Below are 19,229 nucleotides of genomic sequence, written 5' to 3' on the forward strand. Positions count from 1 at the left end.
GCATGGAGCACGTGGGTCCCCAGCCAGCAGCGGGAGTGGTAGACCCCTCACTGGACTCCGCGTCGTTGCCTGAGCTTCGTCAGGGTTCTGCGCAGGTGGCATCTCGCTCAGCCAGCTCTACATCTGAGGCCCCAAGTCAGGTGGGCTTCCCTCCACCAGTGCACCTTGGGTGGGGTCTCCCTAAGATGGCCCCGTATACTGAGGATGAGGACATTGAGCATTACTTGACTACGTTTGAACGGATTGCATTAGCAAACCAATGGATAAGGGACAGCTGGGCTTTGTATCTGGTTCCTTTGTTGTCAGGGAAGGCCCGTGCTGCCTATGTGGCAATGGATGTTCAGGATACCAGAGACTATGATAAAGTGAAACAGGCCATCTTAACTAAATTTGAAATTGATCTAGAGACATATCGACACAGATTTCGTTCCTTGATGGTTATAGAGGGAGAAACAGCTAGAGAATTGCAAGCTCGACTTACAGATTTGTATCAGAAGTGGATGTGTCCAGGGGAAAAGACTAAGGTGCAGATTGGGGATGCCATCGTACTTGAGCAGTTTTTCCGCATGCTCAACCCAGAGTTGAAGGTGTGGGTTAAAGAACGTAACCCACAGTCATCTAAGGAGGCAGCGGACTTGGCTGAAGCTTTCCTTGCAGCCCGGCGGCACCAGCGGACCTATCAGCTCGGGACTCAAAGTACATCAGGCCGATGGACCCCTGGTGCTCTATGGGAACCGGAGGGGAAGATCCCTGGTAAGTCTGTGGGTGGTGGTCGTGAATTTAGGAGGGCTAGTAGTCCTGGTAGAGTATCAAGCGTAAATGCTAAGCCTAGGCCTAAATTAATATGCTATAACTGTGGACAGCCTGGCCATATAAAACCAGAGTGTCCCTTAGCCCTTAGTAGTGCAGTTGGGTTGTGTTACACCCCTGGTTTTAGTCGGCCTAATGTAATGTCCACTTCAACTGATGCTGTAGTTCCGGTACGAATTAAGGGGAATACGTGGCAGGCTCTGATAGATTCGGGCAGCAGCCAGACGTTTGTTCAACGATCATGTTTGGGCTCTGATAGATTGACTGGTGTGGGTAGAGTGAGGGTACGTTGTATTCATGGTGAGGAGAGTGAACATCAAACTACGGATATTCAGATGGAAGTAGATGGGCAGATGTATCTGTTGAACGTGGGTATCATGGATACCTGTCCTTTCCCGGTTGTCTTAGGCCAGGATGTTCCGGTGTTGGCCGAGCTGTTGCAGCGTCATCAGCCCCCAGTTGGCGGTTATGTGTTAACTCGGACTCAAGCAAAGATTAGGTCTACTGATGGGGATTTGTGGCAGGTTTTGCCTTTCTCTGGATGCTCTCCTGGGGGTAAGGAGAGAAAGCCTAAGTCTGCAAGGAGGAGGGAGAAAGTTTTGGGCACTCCCGTGCAGGAACAGTTGCCCCTTCCTGCGTTGGAGGAGGACATATTGAAGGTTGCAGACTTTGGCATGGTGCAGCAGGAGGATACCACTTTGAGTTCATGTTTTCAGAAGGTAGGAAGGGAAGAGGAGAACCCTAGGGTGTTAGCACCTGGGAAGGAGGGTTTTGTGTTGAGAGAGGGAAAGCTGGTGCGTGTGACTGCTGAGGGAGAACAGCTGGTGGTGCCTAAGGCCCTACGGGCTAAGGTATTGCAGTTAGCCCATAGTATCCCTTGGTCAGGTCACTTGGGTCAACAGAAAACCTTAGACAGAATTTGTAGTCGTTTTTATTGGCCTGGGGTACATCAGGAGGTCCTGGATTATTGTAAATCCTGCCCTACATGCCAGTTAACCACTCGCACGCATAGAGGTATGAAAGCGCCATTGGTGAACCTGCCCATTATAGATGTTCCTTTCACCAGGATTGCTATGGATGTAGTTGGCCCTCTAGAGAAGAGTAGGGGTGGATACCGCTATATTCTGGTTGTGTGTGACTATGCGACCCGTTATCCTGAGGCTTTTCCTTTGAGAAATGTTAAGGCTAGGCAGGTGGCTAATTGTTTGATCCAGCTATTTTCTCGGGTGGGTATTCCTAGAGAGATTATTACTGATCAGGGTACCAACTTCAATTCTAGGTTCTTGAAGCAGGTGTATGCATTGTTGGGAATTAGGGGCATTAGAACTACGCCCTACCACCCGCAGACTGATGGGATGGTTGAGCGTTTCAACCAAACATTGAAGGCTATGTTAAGGAAGTTTGTGGGTGGCACGGGAGTTGATTGGGACCAGTGGCTGCCTTATATTCTCTTTGCATATAGAGAGGTTCCTCAAGCATCCACCGGCTACTCCCCTTTTGAGCTGCTTTATGGACGACAGGTGAGGGGTCCCCTTGATGTCCTCCGGGAGGCCTGGGTGGGGAGTGATTCTCCACATCAGTGTAGCATTGTGAGCTATGTGCTCAAGATGCGGGACAAGCTGGAGGAGTTGAGTAGCCTGGCCCATGATAATGTGGCTCAGGCTCAAGTACATCAAAAGACTTGGTATGATCGGACGGCTCGTAGCCGCACCTTTAACCCGGGGCAGAAAGTTCTTTTGTTGCTGCCTTCTTCTGATAGCAGTCTCCTGGCGAGGTGGCAGGGGCCCTTTGAGGTGTTACGCAAGATGGGCCCTGTTACATATGAAGTGGCTATGCCAGATCGACGCAATCCCAAACAGGTGTTTCACGTCAACCTGCTCAAAGAGTGGATATCGAGGCCAGGAGATACCAGTGATCTGAGATGGGCTCGTGTGGTGCCAGAAGAGGAGGAGCTCAAGGAACAGTATTTTCCTACGGTAGGGGAGGAGGACTTGCATCCTTCAGTGGGGCATCTGGCCAGTCATCAGCAAGAGGAACTATTGCAGGTTATTCCGGAAGGTCTCTTTCGAGAGCGACCAGGGCGGACGGCCTTGATTCATCATGACATTCGGCTGACATCTCCTGGCCCAATTCGACAGACTTCCTTTAGAGTTCCAGCAAGGCTGATCCCTGCACTAAAACAAGAGGTCCAGGCAATGTTGGAGATGGGGGTGATTGTGCCATCCCGTAGTGAGTGGTGTAGCCCAGTTGTGCTTGTTCCAAAGAAGGATGGGGGGCTTCGTTTTTGTGTGGATTTTTCAAAGCTTAACTCGGTCTCTGCCTTTGACCCTTATCCTATGCCCAGGGTGGACGAGTTGGTGGAACGACTTGGTAAGGCTCAATACCTTAGCACACTGGACTTGTGTAAGGGGTATTGGCAGGTGCCCCTGACGCCTGCAGCTCAGGAATTGACAGCATTTCGGGCTCCAATGGGGCTGTTCCATTTTACCACCATGCCTTTTGGATTACATGGGGCCGCAGCAACCTTCCAGCGCCTGATGGATCAGGTGTTGAGAGGGGCAGAAGGTTATGCTGCTGCCTATATAGACGATGTGGTAGTCTATAGCTCTTCATGGGCCGAACATGTAAGGCATTTGGCTGACATATTGCAAAGGATAAGTAAGGCGGGTCTGGTGGTCAATGCTGGTAAATGCCAGCTGGCTAAGCCTGAGGTGTGCTATCTGGGGTATGTCTTGGGTGGGGGAACTATTAAGCCGCAAGTGAGTAAGGTGGAGGCGGTCCAGAACTGCCCGCCACCCACTACCAAGAAGGGAGTGAGGTCCTTCTTGGGTTTAGTTGGGTGGTATCGGCGGTTCATACCCAATTTCTCTAGCCGGGCCGCCGTGTTGACCAGCTTGACTCGCAAGTCTGGACCTAACAAAGTGGTTTGGACGGAGGAGTGTGATCAAGCTTTTCAGGACCTTAAGGGCAGTTTGTGTCGTAGTCCAGTGTTGCAGAGCCCTAATTTTGATCTCCCCTTTTTAGTCCAGACTGATGCCTCTGGGTTGGGGCTTGGGGCTGTGTTGTTGCAAGGAGGGGGAGAGGACCGGAAGCCGGTTCTGTACATCAGCCGCAAGCTCTTCCCCAGGGAGACGAGGTATTCTACAGTGGAGAAGGAGTGCCTGGCTATCAAGTGGGCGTTGGACACCCTTAAATATTATTTAATGGGTAAAGAATTTGTCCTTGAGACGGATCATCGGCCTTTACAGTGGTTGCATCGTATGAGGGACAGTAATGCTAGGATTACGCGGTGGTATTTGTCATTGCAGCCATATAGGTTTACGGTACAGTACAAAGCGGGTACGGACAATGTGACTGCTGATTTCTTGTCCCGCCTCTATGAGGAGGGACAATCTTGAGTGGGGGGGTGTGTGAGGCCGCGTGTATGGAACCGTCCTCACTATTTTAAGGGGACAGTGGCATTTTACCACAACAATGAATTGTTTTGATATCTTTCTCCCAAGGTTTTTGTTTGCAGGATCGGCAAGGGTGGAAGCAGATGGGCGTGCACATGTGGGACCTACGTAGAGTCCTTATTTATATTTATTGCCTTTTTTTTCCCCTTATGGTAGGGTGGTACCCTTATACCCAGAGGGGAATGGTAGCTCCCAATTAGAGGGGCGGGGACAAGGGTTTATAAGATGGTGGAAGGGTTAGTTCTTTTTTTGGGGCCCAGCTACTTGTGTGCTCTCGGAGTGGGAGGTCCTTAGGTGTGTGGGGACTAGAGGCCACGGTACAGTCTGGTGTACTTGTTTTTTCGTTTGTTTGATAGTTAATTGTATTAGTTTTTCTTTATTGTTTTTTTATTTTTTTTCTTGTTTTGGAACCTTTGATGGGAGAGCCGAGACATGAGCTGATGCCTAAATAAATCACCAATCTTTTTTGGATGTTTCGTTGTCTTTGCCCGACCCTGAGACCTCTCGACACCTTACCCCGTGACACCGTCTATTTTCGTGTATGACCTGTGGCTGACTGGGCCCAGCCCAGGGCGTCCGCTGTCCAGGCCTCCTCTGATAATACACAACCCTGCACTGGATAGCGGGTGTGGAAAATGAATGGATGGAAACATTCGATCGTGCATGGATGTCACAGTCTTTGATAGGGCATTTGTGTCGGAATGTTTGATTGGCTGCCAGGGCAGAACTGGGTCTAACTGGTGGAGCCTGGGGATTAAAGGTCAAAGTGGTTGGGTTCTGCTTGTGAGAAAGAAGGACACTTGCTATAATTTTAGAACTTGTAATTTATTGTACTTGCAGCTTGCTGAGGCGATTTCAGTCTTATACCCCTTTTTATGCGTTGAATGGTGTCCTAACTGATTTATTTTTATATGTCATTTTTGGTTCATAATGACAGGCGTGGATGCCAACAGTGGATGTTTAAACACTGAATGTGGGTCAGTAGAAGCTGGACACCAGTGGACACCAGATTCCCACTGTCTTCAGAGACTAAGAATAGTTTATAGCTAAGGGTAGAAGGTATGGATTTTCAGTTACCTCACCCCAAATCCAGTGAATTTCCATGGTGCATCACTCCAACATGAGCACTGTAGTATGAAAACTTTACCATACCGTACTATACCATACCATATCATACAGGGGTTGGGCAATGAAACTGAAACACCTGGTGTTAGACCACAATAATTTTCTCATATGGTGTAGGGCCTCCTTTTGCAGCCAATAGAGCATCATTTCATCTTGGGAACGACAGATACAAGTCCTGCACAGTGGCCAGAGGGATTCTCAACCATTCCTCATGCAGACCAGTGACCAGGTCACAATGTGATGCTGGTGGAGGAAAACGTTCCCAGACTCGCTCCTCCAAAACACCCCAAAGTGGCTCAATAATACTCAGATCTAGTGACTATGCAGGTCATGGGAGATGTTCAACTTTTATGTTCATCAAGCCACTCTGTCAGGTTCGCTGTGTGTATTGGTGCATTATCATCCTGATATACCTGATTCATACTGAAACACAACAAAGACTGGATTCTGTCTCCCATTATGTTGTGTGGATTGAAATATTTTATGTACAGCTGTGCTACTGCTCTGCTAATTCGACCTTCACACTCTGCCCTTACTGATGGAACGTGCAGTCAGTGAAGACTGGCCACCAGGTTGTGCATGTATAGGTGTGTTTTGACAGGATTTTGCGGTCAGGTTTTGCCACGTGTAACCTCAGGAGCAGTAGATGAAGGACTCTTCCTCGTGTAGCACGGCACCACAGTGAGGGGCCACAGCCTGCTCCTGTTGCCTTTTCTGATCTATGCCATAAGACTCCTCATAGACCATGTCACTGCTCTTAAATCTCATGCAGCTCTTTCCTAGGATTTGATTCCTCCACTGTGTTGTCTTACCAAACACAAGCTGCGTGCTAAAGTGCTCCAAGACCATATTAAATAGATCTTATGTAAGACCCCCTGAAGACCACAAGAAAACTTTCCAGCTCCAGAACACTTTCTAGGATATAGAGCTGTAGGTCTTTCCATGTCATATGTTAATGTAAAGTCCAGTACTCCAGTGGCGTTATTTTGTGAATCTATATCTTATTGTAAAGAGTTTTGACCTATCAATCCTTATTAACAGAGCTTAAAATGTCATATTTGTCAAAATATTTCTTATTAATATAAATTCTTTGTCTGTCATTCACTTACACATTAATTTTTGAAAGTAAAATATAGAAACTATGAGAAAATCTCAAATCTGAAAATGGTTTAACCGTTTCTGGTTCACAGCAGCACGACGAGGAACGCTGAATGCTGTTAGGTAGGCCTCTCTTATTCCAAACTCCTTCATTGTCTCCTGAGACTATCGGAGCCATTTGTTACTGAGAAAGTCCACATGCTGACGGGACACGTGCCAGAAAACACCAAGTAAAGTCATTCACCCCCAGAGCGTCTGGCAGTGAAGCGTTCACACATGTGCACTGCACACATCATAACGTGTTCCAATAGTGTCTCCCTACAAAAGAGAAATGTATCACTCTGGTCAATAAATATTTATGTGACCCCCTCGATAAGTGTTAACTCCCACTCCAGGCTTAACAGTGACCACAGGCCTTCGGAGTCCAATTACATGGATAAAACACCAGCCCCCCCCCCCCCCCCCCATCCAGCTTATCCATAAACCTTAAAGCTGTGCACCTCAACCCAGCAAACATGAGACATCTGCCAGACAAGTAGATTATGTCTATCGCATCGGTCAGTCCAGGACCATATCTGCACGTCTGCACGATGTACAAATCGGGTTCAGTAATTGGACATCTGACTACGACCCCTCTTGGACATAGATATGCGGTTCAAAATTTGAACGTCTGGCTAGGAGATACTTTGGACATCTGTGGACATGCAAGACAGGTGCAAGACTCAATATTGAACGTTCAGAAGACCTTACAAAAACTTTCATTCTGGCTCCTCGGGGGACAAGATGTTGAAATGATGTATTTGCAACATATATTTGCTCAGTGGGTAGCTTCTGCTGTTCTTCTGTTGTTCATCATACCTGTGGTGCCTACAGAGCTGGGAAGGGTAACCCAAGTAGCTGTTGGGAACTTCTTTCACAATTCAGATCATATTAATTTTCCATGTGTTTGCCCCTGACAGGAACACTTCTGCTGTCTTTTTTCAGTGAAGGCTTCACTTACTGGGCACTGAGCTTCATACAAAAGTCTAGTTAAATTCACCTACTGATCTGTTTCATTTTCTGTTCTTCATATCAGTGCTAAAATGCTCGTCAACACATTCTCTGGATTCTTTGAACTGAATGACAAGAAGACTGAGGCACCACATTCACTGCTATCTCCACGGTGAAATGTAGCTTGTCTCCAGAGCCAGTCATCCCAAAAATGTATTTTTAAATATAGCCCCAGGACCGTTAATATGGTTTTAACCGTTGTTTGTTGACATAATCGGAGTCCCAACTATAACATTCTCTGGGTTTGGAAACACACCAACTTCAGAGTCATGAATGACTGAACCACATACCAGACATATTACACATAACAGTAGTTATTAGGATGTGTAACTTTCACACGCAATACTTTTCTTCCCAGTGTAATGTATAGTATTTTGGTTGGCCTTTTTTGGAAATCTACTTTTGCTGATTGGTGAATGTGACTGCGTTATTGTAATAAAAAAAAATCAGTTTGGTAGTGTAGTGCTCAGGAAGGGTATGAGGTAATGTACCAGCCCAGATTTCAGTGACCGATGACAACATTATTCGCTCCGAAGGATTTGCCTTTGTGATCCTGTTTCAAAAACACAGACAGAACTGATTCGTAATACCATTATCCTCTGACTAGCTTCTGACTAGTTTCCTTACAGACAACAAAAAAGAAGGGCTGCTGGGTATTTTAGTCAGCTAAGTCACGTTTCCAGAACGCCACTCTGAACAGCATACCACTGCGGTTAGAATCCCCACTGCGAAGGTTCCCATGGGGTGGGGTGAGATTATCTGGGGAATGGTGGGAATCTGGGAGGGATTCTGCGGGGGATCCTTCGCGTAGCCCCACCACAGACATCGCTGAGTCACTGCCCGAGCTGAGAGTCATGTTGCTTTTCTGGATCGGCGCATCCAGGTGGCATGAAAAGCGTCCCGATTGGGCAGCTCTGTGCATAGCAGGAGCCAGAATGTGGCTTTTCTGTTTCACTTGCATCACAGCTACCAAATTGTGCAATTACAGTGCACTTCATATCAAAATCAACCGCAGCTGTGAAATAGAGGCTTCTGCTTCACATAAGGATATTCACTGCATTAAGTTTCACAGTTCAGTTCTATATGTTTATTATATATGAACATATATACATGTATGTAGGTGAACTATATAGGTTTCCAACAAATTTAAATTTTATATAGTCATAAACTGACAAAACACCTTTCATTTTGTATTCCTCTAATACAAGTAGGTTTAAACCTTTTCATTTTCTTCATTGCAAGCAAAATGCTGCATGTTGTAATGGCTGAAGTTATACTTCAAGTGAACGTGAATAGTAGCATTGATTTCTGTTGGTTGACTCTTTGTTCACTGATGACCACCACCATCGACAAGGCAGAGCGAGTCCCGAGAATGATCTTGGGCTTTGCAAACAGTCCACTCTGTTGACCACACGTGGCAGGTATAGACTACATAATTAACACATCAGATTTTGAAACGTGAGCAGCAGGGTCCAACAAGCAGGAAATCTTTCATTTTCTTGAAGTTTCAGTAGTTTAGCCTCGCTCAAGTTCAGTGTTTATACTGGAAAATTACAGAGGAGGTGGTTGTGATGTTTGATTTTTCATTTGTGTTTTTTGACGCACTTTAAATTTATCTTTATTTCACTTTTTAGTCAACACTACTCTGCAGCTTGAAGGCCACTTGAATAAAAGATAAACACGAAAAAAAAAACATTCACAGCCAATCTTGGAGCATCAGTTATGGGAATTAAAATCCTACTTCATATTGCCAGACTCATACAAACAAAACAGTGCCATAGCAAAATCCTATTAAAAAGCACATCATTCATACACGCTTCTGACCACAGGGATCAAGGCCATCAAGAGGCGTCCAAAACCTCTTTGGTAGCAAGTGATGCTTTAATTAACGAATAGTACCAAGGCCTGTTTTCAACGTCTGATTAATCCCAGTTGACTTCACCCTCGTTAGGTATCTGGGAGGAAGACGAGGTAACAGCTGAGAACGGGGGAAACAAGGGGATGCATAATCAGACGGATCTGATGACAAAGCCTGCACCCTGGATTCCAAGATTTGGTCTGTGTGGAAGGAAAAAAGGCACATGAAACAATTCACAGACTCCGTTTGGCACGTCGGTTATATGTATTTATAAACTGGATTTTTAATTGTATTTTTTGTTTGTCTCAGTATGTCATGATTAAATGGAGCCTCAGAGGTTCTTTTTCCTCCCTATTTGGGAGTTTTTGGTTCCTCTCCTCCATTATCATCTGGCCTTATTTCATTTCTCTATTTTCTTTTCCTTGTTTTTGTATCATTCTGTCTTAATGATGTTGTAATGCATCACAGCGCACCCATGAAAAGCACCCTGGGTGAAAGGCACTACGTAAAAAAAAACTGAATTGAATTGAAATAAATGTTTTTCATATTTATATTCTATTTATTATGGTTTGTTGTACTTCCTGACCAAAGAGATTGTAATTTAATGTCAACTTATGACCCATGGGTCATATTCACTGAAAATGAAAATGAAAATGAAAAGAGTTCGATATTTGATATTTTGACATTTGGAGTTTCTACAGAGGTGGTATTCTGATTGAACTGCACACCAGCCCAGAGACAATGATGAAACAGTATAAAAGTTCCACTTGTTCTCACTGCAGACATGAAATGCTGGTTTATCCCGGTAGTTTTATTTCACATTTGCTTTCATGATTCATGATAAAGTACATTTTAGCATTTAATGTAAAAACATGTAAATGGACATGCAATGTGACATATAAATTAACCTACTGATTGTGATTTTATGTACCTCATATAGTAATTTTATATACATCGTATATCATATATCGCATTTATATCAGGCTTTTAAAGGAATTTAATTATTATTTAATAAGCATGCTATAATTAATAGATCATCTTAACTTCTGTAATCGTATTTTTTAAAACGTGTATTTATGTTTGTTAATTTTGTAATCGTATCATTACGTGAATGTAATTTATCACAAAATTATACAGTCACCTGCATAAAAGGTCTTTCATTGGATAGAGTTAATTAAGTTAATTAAGATTAAATAACACTTCAGGTTGTATCGGTCCTTTTGTTGTTCAATTGGCAATGGCTTGTATTTTTTGGATTTTTGAATTGTGATTCATTAGCATTTCAACTACTGCCACCAGTGAGTTTTCGCTTTTGTGCCATAAATAATTTTGAATACATGTTTTTATTATCACACATCAACCCCAAAGGCAACATCTTGCATACTGTTTATGTACATTTTTCTCATGAAAATTCAGCTAATGTGTCCAATGTGTTCCAACAAGGGCAAAATGTCCCCAGAACCTGGGCCAGGCCTGAAAAAGAGCCCTTGATTTATATTGACCCAAATCCTCCTTGTCTTGCGGTGTCAGGTTTCCATCAGCCAGCTAAACAATCATGTCTGCTTGTACCATTCCTCAAGATGCCAGATTCTGACAAGGGCAAATGACCACAGGAAAATCTCAAGGATCTCTCGTATGAATATGTCCACAGCACTATAAGGGCTTCCTCTTCACCCAGAATGCACTGGGCTCAACTGCGAAGCTTTACAACAGTTTCCCTCTCTATTTTGAACGCGGGTTTTCTGTGCGCCTCTCTATGTCTGCAGGATTAGGTTTTCTACAAGTGTGGGCATCCGACAGCCATTGAACAAGAGTTCACTTAGCACATTTCCTGTCTGAAAGGATTCCCACCCCGCGCACCCCCCAATTTTCCACAGCAGGTCAGACTTAGTGCTTAATCTCATCTGCTAACTGAGAATGAATGGTACCATACATCAGGCATGAGGCCACGCAGGACCTAAACCCAGCTTTGTTTCTCATAGGTCAAAGAGCTATTGTACGTGTGACTCTTTTGCCTTAATTATTTCCAGTCATTGTCCACTAAAGTTTTCTCTCTATATGTTAGTAATATGCAACAGGAAGCAGAGAGGTGTGGTGGATTAAATAATTACTGACGCTTAGATATGTTGGGCTAATGAGAAAAAGATTTTAAAGTAATGAAAAGATATCCGTAAAACAAATTCATTACATCTATGAGAGACGTGTGAAACATTTAATTTCAAACAATGCTCTTTCATAATTTGTTGTTAATTTAATTCCTATAGACAGTACAAAATAAATTCCATGTGTGTTGCAATGTATCCAGTATCCAATCAGACCACCGCTGCTGCAGCTGGACAGATGTCTCCACTGGAATATTACTGCATTTTGCTGAATGTCACATGTACATACTGTAATTACCATACATACATTTCCCTATTCATATATCCATTGCTGGATCATGGAGATCTTGGATTCCATCCCAGAAAGTACTGGGCATAAAGCAGAGGACACCCTAGATGGGATGCAAGTTCATTGCAGGGCACACACTCACATGAGTCATCACACATTACGGGGAATTTAGAGATCCACCAAATGTTTTTTGACTACTGGAAGTAACCCAGGCAGAACAGAGAGAGATGTACAGAGAGAGACGTACAGAGAGAGATGTACAGAGACGTACAGAGAGAGACGTACAAAGAGAGATGTACACAGAGAGATGTACAGAGAGAGACGTACAAAGAGAGATGTACAGAGAGAGATGTACAGAGAGAGACGTACAGAGAGAGATGTACAGAGAGAGAGACATACAGAGAGAGATGTACAGAGAGAGAGACATACAGAGAGATGTACAGAGAGACAGACGTACATGTGTACAAACATATATACAAGGCCAGTAATGAGCATCAGTCTTCCAGCTCTGGTGGTGTGAGACTGCAGTGACACACATATTCTCACCAAAAGTAATTTGAGCTCATCAAGGGTATTTGTGCATGACAGGACTTCAGTATGAAAGCTCGTCTTTCCATTGTAATCTAATGCAGAACTAAGTATGGTGAAGCATCGCCTTCCACGGCGGGTTAAACACTGTTTCATGATGCACTGCAGGAGAATATTCCTGAAGAATGCATGGCTCTATTTATATAATCTCTTTTTCCAAACACTAGTATTCAGTAAACATTTTCAAACCAAATAAAAGTGTCTAATCATTTAGCCTTATTTTGGTGGAGATTTCTCTGGTGGGATCTAGAGTCTTCAGTCTGAAAATAAACTTTTTGTGTGCGTGTTGTCTACAACCTGTAATATTCTACTGTATCTCTGTATGCTGCTCTATAATTTGTGAATGGAAATCCACTCTGTGCTGTTGAGGAAAGCCTGAGGAATAGGGCTGTTAGGCTACTATAATTTAGCTAATACATCTAAATGTACCCAGTGCCTGTGTGTTCGCTGTTTGTTTTGGATGCTGTGCCATAACAAATTTTTTTGGCTTGTATAGTTTTTATGGAGACCTCTAAATTTCGATCCAACCGCCATCTCATTGTAGCTGTACAGTGACAATAAAGCTATCTGAGTCAGCATTGAGAAGCTGTTACCGTTATTTTTGTTAAATTAGGCTCTAATTTCAGTGAGAGAAGAAAAACATTCAATTGACTTTGTCATAATTTGTCCTCATTTATCCCTGTTCTTCATCAGTTAAACAGTGGACATGACATAAGAAGCATGGCTGATGCGATAAAATAATGCAAATTTATCATCTGTTTGCAGGTTTAAATTTTTCTGTTCAATCATCGGTTCTGCTGGAAAGTTGGAAACTAATTTTTATCATCCAGACCTTGTCCAGACCTTGTCCAGACCTTGTCAAGGGTGGTTCCACAAAGCTGTGTTCTGGGTCTCATCCTAGACGTGGATACATATACTGAAATATAGCTTGTGTTATTCACAGTGCTGAATTTCAGCCTCCTATATATTTTCTATACCTGTTGCCCCTTTAGAATTTTCTGCTACACACTGTAATCTGTAGGTCTTTTTGAAAGCTTCTCCCATCCGGCTTATATGTTAAACCCTGGTAATGTTAGACTGATGACTAAAGCCTCGTATAGAGGTCTTAGCAATGTATTTTATACACAAGTAAAGTGGCCTTTCCCTCAAATCACATATCAATTACACCGACAAAGGCTCATTCATGAAACTCTCATTCCAGTAAAATACGTTTCTATTCCTAATCATTTTGTGGTATATGTTCCTAGCACTCAGCTCTGGTGTTTACCAACCATGCCTTTGCGTGGGTCCCCAAGGTTTGAGACCTCTGTGTGAGATGCAGACTTTGAGGGGGGGGGGGGGGGTGAGTGAAGCTCCAGACACAATAAGCTAGTGGGACCCCAGACACAACAAACTAACCCCTGCTCTTGTATTGGGGGGGGGGGTTGAGTGGAGCCCCAGACACAACAAACTAGTCCCTGCTCTTGTATTGGGGGGGGGGGGGGTTGAGTGGAGCCGCAGACACAACAAACTAGACCCTGCTCTTGTAGTGGGTGGGGTTGAGTGAGACCCCAATCATAACACACTAGCCCCTGTTTGTAATAAGCTAATATGATTACTCGTATTGCTAGGTCGTCATGAAAAACCAGAGTTGAAAAACTGAATTATCTCTTTAAATAAGATACAAAAATAAACACATAGAACAAGCTTCAAATTTCTGTCAATAACAGGCCTTATCCGCAGATCCACTCCTCTGGTCCTCCCCCTTATTCCCATGTCATGTGGATTCCTGACTGGAGAGGCACACTAACAACTTAAAGTTATTAAGCTTATTAACTTAACAAGTGACAAAAAAGTACCTTCAGCATAACCAGTGTTGTCCTTAACTTCTTTAAGTCATACATGCTTTTAAGTTGAGGGGCCTTGGGTGTGAACTCTGCTGGACTAAGGCACGAAAGAAAGAGTAAGCGATGTGCAGAGCTAACCTCCAGAGAAATGTGAAATTAAGCTTATTACTTACAGGGGTGTGTTATTTATGTATTGTTATTCATGCATTTCACCCATTCTGCAGTTTTCTGCACAAGTAATCAAAATTTTGCAAAATAATTCATTTTCAACGATTTTCTCCCATAAATAACGGTATGTACTGAATTGTAAATTTCCTCCCAGCCGTTCTAAAAAATCCCAGGGTTAGCCAAGTCTGCATTTCTCTTGCAACGCTTTGATTCCACCTGATTCTACAGCCAGTATCATCACATTTTCCACAAAATCAGGCAAGAAGTGATGCAAAATTAATGCACAGCAGTTTACTTTATTCAAATAAATCGAATGGCAAAACCCAGTAACATTTTATGGTAATAAAATATCATTATATTCATTTCATGGGCAATATTTCATATCTTTACAACAATACATTACAGAATATGAGCACGGTTAATTCATACAGTATTGCCTACCAAACTCATTGGCATTGATTTGTACCCCAGGATCCCTGTGTTCCTAGCTTGAGTAACAGCCAGGCGTAGCAAATCGGTTCACTCCTGGATGACTTCAGGTTTTCGAGGACCTCAGTATACATGATAACCTGATTGTTCTGTTGAAGCGTGTTGCATTCTGGATAAGCAAGGGTGTCATTTTGTGTTGGAGAAAGGAGAGGAAGGGATTATGCTGAGCTTTGAAATGCGAGCCCTGCAATGGCCAGATTAAACAGCGAAATTGGCACACTTTGAGAAACCATTAAAAGTACATTGCTTTTAAATAATTGCTCTACATTCAAAATGGACTGGTTATACCAATACCAAATGAATTACCTACTTCCGCAGGAATCCACCAGCAATTCTGTGCAGATGTCTGGTATAACAACACATATACAGACGTACAGCGTACAGCAGATTACAGGTTTGTGTCTTTTAGTGCAGAAGAGTTTTAGACGTTTACAGATCTCATGTCGCTGCTGTGTTTTTCTGTTGAATGTGACAGCGATCTCACTGTTACATCATGTGACATAACTGTTAGATTGGGGGGGGGGGGGGTGGGGAGACCCACTCCAAAAGTCACTTTGTCCACCCCCCCCCCCCCCAGCTAGTAGAATCAGAGGACTATAGCTCAGCAGAACATGATGCTTCAGCAACTCCTAAATAAGGAACACGCTCATTTAATGTGTAGTATGGTGGCTGTTTGTGGCCCCCGAGCCTTAGGGCCCCCCAAACAGATATGTGGTGATAAACACCACTGCTAGATAGATAGATAGATAGATAGATAGTTAGATAGATAGATAGATAGATAGATAGATAGATAGATAGATAGATAGATAGATAGATAGATATTCAGTTTTATGTTGTCATACCTGCCCATTTAATACGGATAGAGGACTATGGAAAAGCCCAGTGGGTTTTAGGGAGCTGAAGGCGGTTCCTCTGGGCCCGACATTCAGGAACACCTGCACCTCCTTACACAGGCCTTGGTGTAGCACAGTCTGCTACCCTGGCACTGCTCCAGCAACATGGTTTCTATCAGAGACAGTAAAGAGGTGGGGAGGGGAGACAGAGGGGGGGTGGGGGTAGCGGGCCTGATTGTTACAGGCATAGGAAAAGGGCCAGCGTAGAGGCTGCCTTCCAGTGGGATCGAGTTGTTTTTTTTTCTTTTTTAATGATGGACCCCTTAGCGAGACAGTCGATTCCAGCATCTCCTCAGGGTACGCCGGGGCGTCTGCTGATGGTTAACTGCATTTATCATTTTATAATGTACCTTTTTTGCTCCTGGAAAAAACTCAGAAATGCGTATGGTGTACCAACGATAAAACCACCAAATGTGGGCCTTTTTTTTTTAATCCAGTAATGCAGATTTTGATGGTTAAAGCACACAGATGTTGCAGTCTGAGGAGTAACTGATGTGGACGCCTTAATTTGCCGTTCGTAAACTAACAATTGCATTAAAAAGGAAACCCATCTCAGACCAAAGCCAATCAAACCACCGGCGTCCCACTAATCAAAAACCTAAGTGCAAATTATACTTCTGTAAGTTATTTACCTCCCAAGCCCCTGACCGGGATCAGTGGTTAGGAGACGAGAGGATGGATGGATCAATGTTTTCAAAGTTTGCCTGCAAAATGCTGCAGTATGTAGGCATTGATAGTAACAGGCCTAGGCCGAGTGAAGAGGTAGAGTAATGTGACAGTGGAGTATTTCAATTACACATCTCATTGCACATCTCATTAACCATCCCGGTTCTGTCCAGTTCTCCAGTTCAGGATTGTGTTGAGCCTGGTGCCTATCACAGGAAAAACAGAGCAAAAGGCAGGATGCCAATCCACAGCAGGGCACATACACAACCAGAAGGTACCATTTCAGCTACGCTCAGCCCTTAGTGTTCTTCTACTTGAAGAGAAGTACGACAAACATGTTAGCACAGAATGTGCTCGTTGAGTAAACTATAGGCACTCAAAGTAACTAACTGCGTATTCTTGACTCTTTTTACTTACCCTGTTTCTGCGAATTCATATTAAATATTTATTACTCAGCACAAAACACAACACTTATTTACGGGACAGCCTAAAGGCGTGATGATTTGAGTAAAGGAATAAACATTATTTATATATTCCAGATTACTTTGATACATGTGAATGAAGTTGTTCAGTGAAAGCGCATGTTTTCTTGCTCTGAACATCAAACTGACAGAAGAGAACAGCTTCTGCTTCCAATTAAAAAGCTACTAAGCTATATTTCAGTGCTGTTCTTCCAAAGGCAGAGTTACACTATTACCAATATATGAAGGACAACAAATCTTCTACAATTATGCTGTCATTTAATAACCAATTTCCGCATTTTTTCTTATGAAACTTTTGTGACTGTTGGGTAACGCTGTTGCCCCGCACCTCAGGGCTGTGGGTTCGAATCCTGCCTCTGCCTGGTGCGTGAGGCGTTCACATGGCCTACTTCTGTTGTTGCTGTCCCCCCCCCCCCCATACAGTTAGGCTGTATGTATTTGGGCACGCGGGGGCACGATGGTGCAGTGGTTAGCAGTGTTGCCTCACAGCTCTGGGACCAGGGTCTGACTCTCTGCCATGGTTCCACGTATATGGAATTTGCATGTTCTCTCTGTGTCGACTTGTGGTTTCCTCAGGGTACTCTGGTTCCCCCCCCACCGAGCCCAAAAAAACTGCTTTCATTGGAGTTACCACCCCCTGCAACCCTGAACAGGGCAAGCAGTTACAGAAAATGGATGGATGGATGGATGGATGATATTTGGAATACTTGCCTATAATCCAGGGTTATTCAAATCATGGTCCTCAAGATCTGAGCCCTGCTGATTTTCCAGCCTTCCTTTACCTGTCAGCCAGGTGTGAAGTCTCCAGCCAATGAAAATCACTAATTATTCAACTAACTACGTGGGAGAACTCAAAACAAGGCCTGGATTTGGAATCGAGGGCCAGATTTGAAGAGTCCTGGTGTGAGTGGGTGTATATATGTGGCCATCAATAGACTGGCATCCTGACCAGAGTGTAGCCCAACTTTGTGTTGCCTGGGATACACTCCTGGCAACACTGACTAGGATCAGTGGCCAGAGGATGGATGATACAGGTATCAAATATTCCTTTTATATCTATAGCTCTCTACCAGCTAATTCTCAAATTTGTGTTTAATAACGTATGTCAAAATCCCGACTCCAGTGATTAGTTTGTAACTGATCCATGATCTTTGATGAAAGCTAAGAAATTCATGATGATATTCTAGTGGAGAGCAAAGCACCAAGCACATGGCTCTGTTTGCAGATCCCAGGAAGAAGCTCAACAGCATCCCTGGTATAAATGAATTGACAATAACAGGGGTGGACTTCCATAGACTCTATAATCAACCACAGTTGACCACAGGGTGTGATCAACCTGACAGACGTCAAATGCTTCATAGCTCGCCACCCATCACTTACAATTATCTGTGACTTACAATGAGATTTTAAAATTCCCAGAATTCTGGGAAATGAAATCCTTCCTGCAGTGCATTTTGAGCCTTCGCCCGGGGATTTTGGTCTAGTGGGAAACAGTTTGGGTTCCTGCTTTGTCCCATGTTTCACATTTTGATTCCAGAATATTTTTCAGAAAGGGAGCTTGCAAACCAGTCATCGATTATTATGCCCGACATAAAGCAAAATACCTCAAGCAGTTTTTGCTGTGAACGTTCTTTGTTGTGAAAACCACAGTCTTTAGTATTCGTATTGATATAACATGGCAGCTCATTGGTCATTTTAACAGCAGCAACTATTCCAGCTATGTGGAGTATTTCGAATTGTCAGAGATTGAAAATAGGGGTTTCAACACCTACTGGTGATGAGGGGGGACCATAGTGCTGGGTTGGGGCTTTAAATCCTGCTCCCTGCGATGGGTGGGTATCATCCGAATGTTCTCCCCATCTCCATGTGGGGTTTGTCCTGCCATCAGTATGCAGCAGATGTGGATAGTTCAGTTCCAGAAAGTAAAAATCCAGACCAAGGTTGAGTCTCAACCAGTTGGGTATAAAGACTCACAGTCACAGAGTACTCAGCTGGTTGGCTGAAGCAAAATCTTGGTCTGGATTCTTACTTTCTGGACCTGAACTTTCCACTACGCCTCGTGTGTCTCCTGTGCTCCAGCAAGCTTCCTCTTTACTACTTGTGAAGGTTCTTCCATCCTCCTATCCACCTTCAAACCGCTTCTCCTGGTGATGGTTCTCCACTTTTTGTGGGGCCATGAAGGCACTGCAGCAGGGATCCTTCAGGCACTGCACTCCAGCTACGACTCTGCAGCAGGGATCCTTCAGGCACTGCACTCCAGCTACGACTCTGCAGCAGGGATCCTTCAGGCACTGCACTCCAGCTACGACTCTGCAGCAGGGATCCTTCAG

At 43.9% G+C, this 19,229-nt stretch overlaps 1 long non-coding RNA gene across 1 annotated transcript in view; it reads left to right on the plus strand.

The window, feature by feature from the left end:
• Nucleotides 1–10,011, plus strand: part of LOC140592704 (uncharacterized) — a 48,013-nt gene extending 38,002 nt beyond the window's left edge. The window contains exon 4 of the long non-coding RNA XR_011993132.1: nucleotides 9,490–10,011. This is a non-coding gene — a long non-coding RNA (uncharacterized lncRNA). The remainder of the gene's footprint in view (nucleotides 1–9,489) is intronic.
• Nucleotides 10,012–19,229: the final 9,218 nt, after the last annotated feature.

The sequence above is a fragment of the Paramormyrops kingsleyae genome, chromosome 9, assembly GCF_048594095.1.
Source record: "Paramormyrops kingsleyae isolate MSU_618 chromosome 9, PKINGS_0.4, whole genome shotgun sequence".
In the NCBI taxonomy this organism is placed as follows: Eukaryota; Metazoa; Chordata; class Actinopteri; order Osteoglossiformes; family Mormyridae; genus Paramormyrops; species Paramormyrops kingsleyae.